Below are 12234 nucleotides of genomic sequence, written 5' to 3'. Positions count from 1 at the left end.
CTGATAAGATTCGTGAGATCGTCTCATAAGATACCTACTATTTTTCTAATTTTTAAAACACTTATTTCTTCTAATTTTATAATAAACCATGTTAGTTTTTAATATCTAAGATTTAAAAAAATTACTATACACATTAATAAATACAAATTGAGTGTAAATTTGATAACATCTTTATCAATAAATTTTCAGACTAGGAAAAGCACGAAGAGAATCGTGTGCGATAAGGAATAAGTTAATTTATTATTTAAACGTAGGAACATGGAATCTCAACCCTTCAAGAGATAACAAGGTCACATAAAAAAATAATAATAAACAAATGTAATTTTTTTTATATTAAAATGGTATCAATCATTCAATTGTATATAAATAAATTGCTAAAGTTAGCGACTTAGCTCCATAATTTAATCGTTTGCTTAATTATCCAGGGAGACAGTCACATAACCATGATGTAATTGGTTCGTCGGGACTCTTTGTGTACTTTTTCATTATAAAAAGAAACAAAGCATTGATTAACATTTAATTACGACATTAATTCATTTCATTAAGAAATAATGATTCTATTTTTATATAGAAAAATACCTTTTTGACTAATAATTGCTCCATTTTCTTATGCTTTGTGATACTTATCACTTAGAGATATAATGACTGGATGATGGAGGTTTTACAAATAGTTTGTTTATTATTGTACATATACATAAGCATATATTAGATATCATTGTTTCAGATCGGGTGAAAATAAAATTTTAAAATGTATTATAAGAGTTTACAATAAATTATTTGAACAACTTGAGTTGATAATTTCCGTAAAACGAACACGAATACGAAATAATTTCTATGATGACACATCATACAATCACATATGAGCAAACCTGAGCTCGAGATGTGACAATATATCAATTCAAACGGGGTTGCTGGATAAAAGAGCCATCAATTAACTATGAACAAATAAATTTTATTAGTTTGTATTTACATGTGTAGACACAATTTATATCAGAGAAAACTGCCTGCATTCTAATCATATATGTTTGTTGTTTTACGATACTGGTCATCTATATTGTCTAACTGCAGTTTTAATCATGTGTTTTTTAAATTTTGATAATTTTAGTTTTTTTTATTGTAAGTGCAAATGCAACACTTACACATCAACGTCGTATCAAAATCATATAGGCGTCCGCATAGATGCATTGGCACATCAGTGTCACGTCTGAAAAATGATTAAAATTTAAAAAATAACAATGATAGCAAATCTGTACTAAAATTTGATAACATAAAGAACAAACATAGTAGATAGACAAGTAACAATAATAATTATTACAATTTTATCTTATTATTATTATTATTATTATTATTATTATTATTATTCTCTAATGTTTAACTCAAGTTTTTAAGAAGAAAAACACGTCTAGTATCCATAAGAAAAGAGTCTAGTATCCATAAGAAAAGAGTATTTCTTTGAAATTGGTTACCAAATAATAAACGCGCGCTATCATTTTACATATTATTGAAGCCAGTCAATTTAACCACCATAAAGTTAAAATTTACATTTTTACTTAGGACACTGTTGACTTTTTAATTATAAAAATATGTTTTTTTTTAAATTAAAAGATGTAGATAATATCGAAGCGAGAAATAGAATTCAGGAAAAGGATTACGTGAAATTTATTGATTGGATAAAAAAAAGTTAAGTAATTCACTATTACAGACTTTGCTAATAATTTCTTATTAATAACAAAATGAAGAGGTATTTTGTTTATTTGAAATCAATCATTTATCGTCATATCAGAAATTATAACTGATGATAATGATGTAATTTAAATATTTTAAATTATACTGCAATTCAAACGTCATGTTTTGATTTTTTACTTGACATTGACAATTATTGAATCTCAACCGTTGTAATTTTGTTTGGAAAAAAAAACAAAAAATCTAAAATGTTATGTTTGAAAAAAGAAAAACCACAAAACAACAATTTATCTATCCATAAACCTATTACACCATAATTTTCACATGCTGAAATCCAAAAGGGAAGAACTTGGTAATCATTTTATTCCTAAAATACTCTTTATTAACTTTGCCAATTCAGATTCATTGTTTGCGTTTCTTAGACAACCTTAAAACGATCCAAAATAGGGATTTGAATTTTGATTCTTCACTAACCGTATCCACGTGTCTTTTTTATTATTATTATTTTACTAAATCGGAAAAAGACTTCTGGGTCACATCATTTTCAAATCCCATACAAAGGATACCCTCCAATCTTCCAAAATAATAATAATAATTTCACCACCCCCAATACAAAGTAAAAGAATGCCTCCAGTCTTCCAAAATAATAATAATAATAACAATAATTTCACATATTAAAATAACAACAACGAATTTCAACTACAATTTCGCATTTTATATTTCATTATTATCACCAAAGTATAGTCAATTATTATTATTTAATCCAGGAATTGCTTGTGGAGAATACTGGTTCGACGAACCTAAACAAGTTTCAGACACCCAACCACTTCTATTTGACCTCGTTTTCGTTTGTGTCTCCAGTTTCCCTTTTTTATTTAAAATAAAAGTTATTTTTTTATTTATATTTAGTTAAAAATCAATGTACTATAAATTTTGCATATTCTCGAAGTTGTTATTGTTCCACTAAAATAAATAGCTTAGATTTTTTAATCAAGAGTAGCTATTTTGTAAGACGATCTCACGAATTTTTATCTGTGAAACAGGTCGGCCATACCGATATTCACAATAAAAAGTAATACTTTTATGTATAGTTTAGTGAATGGGATAAAAGAAGGATTGATAAATAATCATCTTTATCTCCCACGTTTGGTACCTTTTTAGAATTATCATATACCCGTGATAAATAATTTTATATATGGATAAAATATCCCTATTATGAGATGTGATAATTTTAATCTAATGATAAAAACACCACAAATGACTTAATTGTCCTTAATATATAAAAATCATAAACCATATTGTTCTCTTATTTCACTTGTAGATATAAATTAAAATCAAATAAAGATTTTTATTTATTTTTATATATTATATAATATGATAATTATATAAATGAACTCGAGATAATTATATAAATGATTTGTATAAATCTCAATAAAATTATTAGTATCACTCAATTAACCTTAAAAATTTTAATTTGACTTGACTCACAAAATTAAGGGTTCAATTATCATATTATATAATATATAAAATTAGGTAAAAAAAATAAATCATGCAAGCACTGTCGGCGAATGAACAGATAAGAAATATGAACTCAAGTAACAACTTTGAAATTATAAAATTTATTATGATAAGGTTAATTTTGTCATTACAATCTAATATATAAATTTAATCAATTTTATTAAAATCGTACCAAACATTAAATATAATATCCTACATTTTATTTATCATTAACTTATTTTTATATTATATATCACATGTTTATCCTATCATGTGTACCAAACTATGCATAGCATAAAAAGTAATATTTTTTTATTGATAACTCAAATAACAGATCCGTCTCACATAATACGATCAGTAAGATCGTCTCATATAAGTTTTTGCCAATATTAAATAATGTTATCCCTTCCTTAGTGATATAAATTTCATAATAAATATTTTTTTTTATCAACAGAATATTAACCATAATTAAGAAGCATAGTGGTAGGTCAAGTCACATGTGCGGCCTCGTACGACATGGAGTGGTCCAATCAGACAATAGCAGGCAAATTATTATTAGCAAGATGTGGGATCCACACCTTTGCGAAAAATATTATTTTATCTCGAATATGTCTCAATAATAATAATAATTGTTGAAAATATGAAAAATATTTGTGTTGAAAATTATAATGTTGAATGTTGAAAATTAGGTAAAATTAGGTGTTGAATATTGAAAATTAGTGTGTGATGATGTATGTAATGATAAAATTGTTTTTGGATTGTTTTTCAAAGAAATACTATAAATAGGTCTCCATTTGTAAAGATTTGATACAATTGAGTAGAGAGAAAAATATTATAAAGTGTGTTGTTTGGTAAATTTTGAGAGTTTGAGATTTTTATTTTTTACCATAAATTTTTACTTTTTCACAACACGTTATCAGCACGAAGCTCTAAAAGTCCTCGATACTTTTTCAAGCTCCAAACAGAAGAAAAAGGTAACAAAAGTAATAATATTTATTTTACTGTTATTTATTTATTGTGTATATATTTAATATATAATATAATGTTATTATTAGAAATAATAAAAATAAATTTTTCAAAAACTTGTTATAAATCCTGGGAGGATGTTAAGACGACATCCCACTCCCGGTAAGGGATACGACAAATATAAAAGCCTATAATGTTTTTAAACAAAATAACTTATGACACTTCATTATAATAATGTGATATGATGTACATAATTATGACTAATATTATATACACTATATTACTACCATAAAATTATACAAATACATACATTTATTTTTTTGTACACCAATGGTCATAAACGGTAACAAAACGGCTAGTTTTTGCTCTATAAATATGATCTCACAAACTCTTTCAATCACTCCAACTTTCTCCTATTCTCTAAAAATTATTCTTCATCAAATTTTCGAAGAAAAAAGAAAAAGGCTTTCTCAAGGTTATTTTTAATTATTTTGGTTATCATACTCACGAGTCTTTTATTTATCGGAGAATATCCTCCTCGTGTGTTTTCTTTATTTTTACAAATGCTTGTACTTGTTGTTTATCCATTACTTTGTATTGCAATATTCATTAACTAATAAAATGCATCGTTATTTTTATTAGTACCACCATGTCAAATTTGACAAAGCTCGAATTTGTTGCGCTCGACATCACGGGAAAAAATTATATGTCATGGACTCTCGATGTAGAAATGCATCTTGAGTCATTGGGTCTAAGCGAGACCATTAAAGAAAATGGTATATCTTCATCACAAGAAAAAGCAAAAGCTATAATATTTTTGCGTCGACATCTCGATGAAGGTTTAAAATGTGAATATCTCATCGAAAAAGATCTCATGGCTATGTGGAAATGATTGAAAGAAAGATTTGAACATATAAGGGAAGTTATACTTCCGACCGCCCGTGATGAATGGAATATGTTAAGATTCCAAGATTTTAAGAAAGTCAGTGATTATAATTCAGCGATGTATCGAATAATCTCGCAGCTAAAATTTTGTGGACATGAGGTTACAGAATCGGAAATGCTTGAAAAAACATTTTCCACATTTCACGCATCAAATATAACTTTACAGCAACAATATAGAGTGCGTGGATTTGTGAGATATTCTGAACTCATCGCCTGTCTTCTTGTGGTGGAAAAGAACAATGAGCTATTAATGAGAAATCATCAGTCCCGACCCACTGGATCAACAGCATTTCCAGAAGTAAATTCTGTGAGTAAAAATGAATTTAAACCTGGAAACCAAAATCAAATCCAGAGACAAGGTTTTGGTCGAGGTCGTGGTCGTGGAATTGGTCGTGGTCGTGGTCGAGGCCGTGGTTTTGAAAACAATAGAGATAGTTATTTTTATAACTCATCTCAAAAGGGCGTCACGAACAATCCACAGAAAAGGCATCATGAGAACATGAGTGTTAATGAAAATCACTCGAAAGATTTGAAAGTTCTTGTTTCAGATGCGGCACTCCAGGACATTGATCTCGTATTTGTCGAGCCCCTGAGCACCTTTGCAAGCTCTATAAAGAATCGATAAAGAGGAAAGAAAAAGAGACCAACTTCACTGAACGAAGTGACCGTTTGAGTGATTCAACTCATTTTGATGTTGCTGATTTTATGAATGATTTCTCTGGAAATGATCAATATGTTGGTGGGATAGAAATGAACAATATTGATGCTACAGATTTTCTCAATGATTTCTCTGAAAATGAACAATATAATGGTAGAATATAAATGTACAATAATTTATTTTTCATGTATTCATATAATAATGTTTTATTGTATAATTATGATATGTGTTATATTTACATATGTATTGTCAGTAATTTTATTTCATTGCATAATTATTTTGAAGTTCAAATATGAAAAATGCTATGAGCAAAGCTGAAGTTTGCATACCCGATAGTGGTACAACGCACACTATCCTCCGAGATAAAAGATATTTCTTGGAACTAAAACCAACAAAAACAACGGTGAATACAATATCATGTCATGTATACTTGATTAAAGGATGTGGTAAAGCACAATTTTTGTTACCTAATGGTACAAAATTTTTGATCAATGATGCTTTATATTCACCACAATCGAAAAGAAATTTGTTGAATTTTAATGATATATATTCCCATGGTTATGATACTCAAACAATGAATGAAGGGAATGAGAAGTATATGTGTCTTATCACATATAAATCAGGAAAGAAATATGTGATTGAAAAACTACCAATGCTCCCTACTGGATTGCATTATACACATATAAGTCCCATTGAATCAAACATTGTAGTTGATAATTATTCAATATTAACCAATTGGCATGATCGATTAGGACATCCTGGTTCAACAATGATGCGAAGAATTATAGAAAATACACATGGTCATCCGCTGAAAGACCAGAAGATCTTTCAGAATAATAAGTTTCAATGTAAAGCATGTTCTCTTGGAAAACTTATTATAAGACCATCACCAGCCAAAATCCAAACTGAATCACCAATGTTTTTTGAACGTATTCAGGGTGATATTTGTAGACCAATCCATCCACCATGTGGACCATTCAGATACTTTATGGTATTGATTGATGCCTCCAGCAGATGGTCACATGTATGTTTATTGTCAACTCGAAATGTTGCATTTGCAAGATTACTTGCTCAAATAATAAAATCGAGGAATCAATTTCCCGATTATACAATCAAGAAAATTAGACTTGATAATGCTGGTGAATTTACTTCTCAAACTTTCAATGATTATTGTATGTCTATGGGAATCATTGTTGAGCATCCTGTTTCTCATGTACATACACAGAATGGATTGGCTGAATCATTGATTAAACGTCTGCAAATGATTGCTAGACCAATGATTATGAAAACAAAGCTTCCTATTTCTATATGGGGACATGCAATTTTACATGCTGCTTCATTAATTCGCATCAGACCAAGTGCATATCATAAATACTCCCCATTACAGCTTGCATTTGGTAAAGAACCAGACATTTCTCATCTGAGAATTTTTGGATGTATGGTGTATGTGCCTATTGCACCACCGCAACGAAAGAAAATGGGACCTCAAAGAAAGGTTGGAATTTATATCGGTTATGATAGTTCATCTATCATTCGATATCTTGAACCTCAGACAGACGACATGTTCACAACACGTTTTGCTGATTGTCATTTTAATGAGGAAATCTTCCCAATGTTAGGGGGAGAACAGAAACATACCGAAAAAGAAATTACATGGTATGTATCATCATTGTTACATATGGATCCAAGAACAAAACAATGTGAAAAAGATGTACAGCAAATTGTGCACTTGCAAAGAATAGCAAATAAAATACCAGATGCATTTGCAGATACAAAATGGGTAACTAAATCATATATACATGCTGCAAATGCCCCTGCTCGAATTGAAATTCCGAAGAAACAAATTGAAGATACTCATGATGTCATTAAACGCCTGAAACGTGGAAGGCCAGTCGGTTCCAAGGATAAAAATCCTCGAAAAAAAAAATTCATAGAGAAACACGATGATCACAAAATAAAGAATGATGTTCCTGAAGAAACACATGATGATCACAAAATAGAGAATGGTGTTCCTGAAGAAACACATGATGATGAAAATGTTCTGTCAGAACCACAAACTGACGAGAATCATGAAATCTCTATCAATTATATTAATACTGAAAAAATATGGAACCGAAAAGATATAGATGAAATTGATGATATATTTTCTTATAATGTGGCAATTGACATCATAAATAATAATGAAGATCATGAACCAAAATCTTTTGGTGAATGTAAAAATCGGCAGGATTGGATAAAATGGAAAGAAGCCATCCAGGTTGAATTGGATTCGCTAAATAAACGTAATGTTTTTGGACCTATAGTCCTTACACCTGAAGGTGTAAAACCTGTTGGATACAAATGGGTTTTTATTCGAAAGCGAAATGAGAAAAATGAAATAGTAAGATATAAAGCTCGACTTGTTGCGTAAGGTTTTTCTCAAAGGCCTGAAATTGATTATTAAGAAATGTATTCTCCTGTGATGGATGCAATTACGTTTCGGTATTTGATTAGCTTGGCGGTATCTGAAAATTTAGAAATGCGTCTTATGGATGTTGTTACAGCTTACTTATATGGATCACTTGATAGTAATATATACATGAAAATCCCTGAAGGATTTAAGATGCCTGAAGCACAAAGTTCAAAACCCAGAGAATGTTATTCTGTGAAATTACATAGATCATTATATGGGTTAAAGCAATCCGGTCGAATGTGGTATAATCGACTAAGTGATCACTTGATGAAAAAGGGATATGTAAATAATTCAATGTGCCATTGTGTTTTCATTAAGAAAACAACATCCGGATGCGTAATTATTGCTGTATATGTTGATGATTTAAACATCATTGGAACGAATAAGAAAATTCAAGAAGTTGTGTCATACTTGAAGGAAGAATTTGAAATGAAGGATCTTGGAAAAACCAAGTATTGTCTGGGTTTACAAATTGAACAAAAAGAATGTGGAATATTTGTTCACCAGACAAATTATACAGAAAAGATCCTTAAACGTTTTAATATGGATAAATCAAATCCTTTAAATACTCAAATGGTTGTTAGATCATTAAATATAGAAAAGGATCCATTCCGTCCATGTGAAGATGATGAAGATATTCTTGGTCCAGAAGTACCATATCTAAGTGCTATCGGTGCCCTTATGTATCTTACAAATTGTACAAGGCCTGATATATCTTTTGCCGTAAATTTGTTGGCAAGATTTAGCACATATCCAACAAAGAGACACTGGAACGGAATTAAACATATATTCCGTTATCTACGAGGAACGACAGACTTGGGACTTTTGTATTCAAAAGATGCTAATCCAAGTATAATTGGTTATGCCGATGCTGGATACTTATCTGATCCACACAAGGCACGTTCCCAAACTGGATATGTATTTACTCGTGGAGGCACTGCAATTTCTTGGCGTTCACAAAAACAAACACTTGTAACAACTTCATCAAATCATGCCGAGATTATTGCACTACATGAAGCAAGCCGTGAATGTGTGTGGTTAAAATCAATGAGCCAACATATCCAAATCTCATGTGGATTATCATTCGACGAGAAGCCTGTGATACCATATGAAGATAATGCTGCATGTGTAGCTCAAATGAAAGAAGGATACATAAAAGCTATAAAACTAAACATATTCCTCTAAGTTCTTCGCATTCATCAAGGATCTTGAGAAGAATAAATGTATTGATGTTCGTCACATTCAATCAAGTGAAAACTCATCAGATCTCTTCACAAAGGCACTTCCTACGACAATATTCAGAAATCACATATATAATATTGGGATGCGCAATCTACGAAATTTGTGAAGAATTGTTCATGTCAACATGAGGGGGAGTTTACGTGACTGCACTCTTTTTCCCTTACTATTGTTTTTATCCCAATGGGTTTTTCCTAGTAAGGTTTTTAACGAGGCAGTACAAAATCACGTAATGAAGACATCATCGTATCATGATCATCATCACAAGGGGGAGTGTTGAAAATATGAAAAATATTTGTGTTGAAAATTATAATGTTGAATGTTGAAAATTAGGTAAAATTAGGTGTTGAATGTTGAAAATTAGTGTGTGATGATGTATGTAATGATGAAATTGTTTTTGGATTGTTTTCCAAAGAAATCCTATAAATAGGTCTCCATTTGTAAAGATTTGATACAATTGAGTAGAGAGAAAAATATTATAAAGTGTGTTGTTTGGTAAATTTTGAGAGTTTGAGATTTTTACTTTTTACCATAAATTTTTACTTTTTCACAACAATAATATTATTATTAATATTCATTATAATAATATATTCGACTTCGTAGATTTCTCGAACTCTTCTTTGCCCCCACCCTGTTACTATTTTTGGGGAAGATTATTTCAAATTCGAAGATTCTCATAACTTGAAAGAATCAGGTGTGGAGAAGAGACGAGGATAACAAATCTGCCTCGTCATATCCCGTTGTCATGCTTAATCGCTTCCCACCTCTCTTCAATTTTATATGTTATTATATGACTCGAACTTTAAAAAAGATCATGTAGGAATTAAAAAAAAAAAAAGAGATTAGGATGACAAATATGTAACTACCATGCCCAGTTGTCATTCTTAATCGCTTCCCACCTCTCTTCAATTTCGTGTTATTATATGCCTCGAACCTTAAAGAAGCTGATCTGAGATCGCGAATGAAAAACTCATATTTGTCATATTTCATTGTCATCTCTAATCACTTCCCATGTCTCACTTCAATTTTATGTGTTATTATATGTATTGGACATCAAAACAACAAATCATGCTTTTAGATTTATCATGATAAAAGTTAAAACACATGTAATTACTTGATCAATTCGTTAAAATTTTGAGGACATATGAATACGTTAAAAGGCACATTTTGTTGAATGGTTCAGTTAAGTTTGTCTTGATTCACCATAAAAACTCTTGTAAGTCGCATCAAATTTGTGATACATATATCAATTATGACCAAAATAATGATAAAATATTATTTTTTTGTCAAAAATATTATTTTTCATGATAGATATTGATTGAATTGATCCGTCTTATAAATATAGATTAATGAAACAGTCTCACAAGAAACCTACTATGGATTCATTTGATACGACCAACAATAAGATTCAATCAAACATTTGTTTGCAATTTTATTTATTGATTATTTATCTCGCATCAATCAAATCATCAAAGTAAACATATATGATTAACATTTATATTTTATTTATATTCATTAATTATTGAAAAATAAAAAATTTATAGTTTATTATCTCGTTTTAAATTTAATCAGTTAAATCAAATATTATATTATTTAAATATAATATTTTAATAATAACGATATTATTTATCCATACAAATAACGGACATATAAGTTATGTCTGTTTTATAAGACAAAAATTATGGATTTTAAATATAATGGATTTTTAGGTGGTTTTTCATCATGGTCATCATCGTTATGTTCGTACCTAAGTAATAATACCTCCAAATATTTTTAAAAATATATTTTTTTTTGTGCTTTTGTTTAAAAAAATATTTTGAAAATAGGCAGAAGACCTGAAGCAGGGATTAGTTGGAAAAAACGAGGGTAGTGTGACAAAATAATAATTACAATAATAATCTATATTATTTTATTAAATTTGAGACACTTAACGTAATTAATTTTGGTGTCATGATCTGTTTTAATAATTATATATCTACACTATTTTATTAAGTTTGAGACACTTAGAGTAACTAACTTTGGTGTCATGGTCTGTTTTATTAATTATATATATTAATAAAATGTTAAAATTTTAATGTAAATTATATGTAGTTCAGTAGATAGAATCATTTTACTTGAGGTTTAGGTTATAGGTTCAATTCTTACTGAGATCATTTTTTTATTCTGTTATTTTTCAATTTATTTTTTAATTTATATATCAAAATTACAGTGTAATCCCTCACTATTTCTTATAATTTTATTTTGATCCTCATTTAAATATAAATCAAATGAATTATAAAAAATATTATACAAGCACGCAACACGTGCGTCGGTGCACTAGTATTAATAAAATGTTAAAACTTTAATATAAATTATATGTAGTTCAGTGGATAGAGTCATTGTTTATTGGAATTTAAGTTATAGGTTTAATTCTCACTGAAGTCATTTTTTTATTATTTTATTTTTCAATTTTTTTTGAAATTTTTATATCAACATTACAGTGTAGTCTCTTAATATTTTTTATAATTATATTTTGATTATCATTTAAATATAAATCAAATAAATTATTACAAATATTATAAAAACACTAGTAATAATAAATAAATAGTAGGACCCATAGGGTGAGGTAATTAATTATAAACTGCCTTGATGATTTGAATTAATTAATTGTTGCTGTTATATCGATATCGAAATGTCGGATTTGGAAGAAATCGAGTGGGCTGCCGGGTGGGGTGGAGCCAACCTTGTTGTCTGCCTCGGAACAGGCGGCCAATCAGATGCCGACATCCTCCGCTCTTCTAATTTATTTATTTTT

This window comes from Primulina tabacum, chromosome 9 (assembly GCF_025594145.1).
Source record: "Primulina tabacum isolate GXHZ01 chromosome 9, ASM2559414v2, whole genome shotgun sequence".
Lineage (NCBI taxonomy): Eukaryota > Viridiplantae > Streptophyta > Magnoliopsida > Lamiales > Gesneriaceae > Primulina > Primulina tabacum.
The sequence above is the reverse complement of the archived record's forward strand: the minus strand, read 5'-3'. Positions refer to the sequence as shown.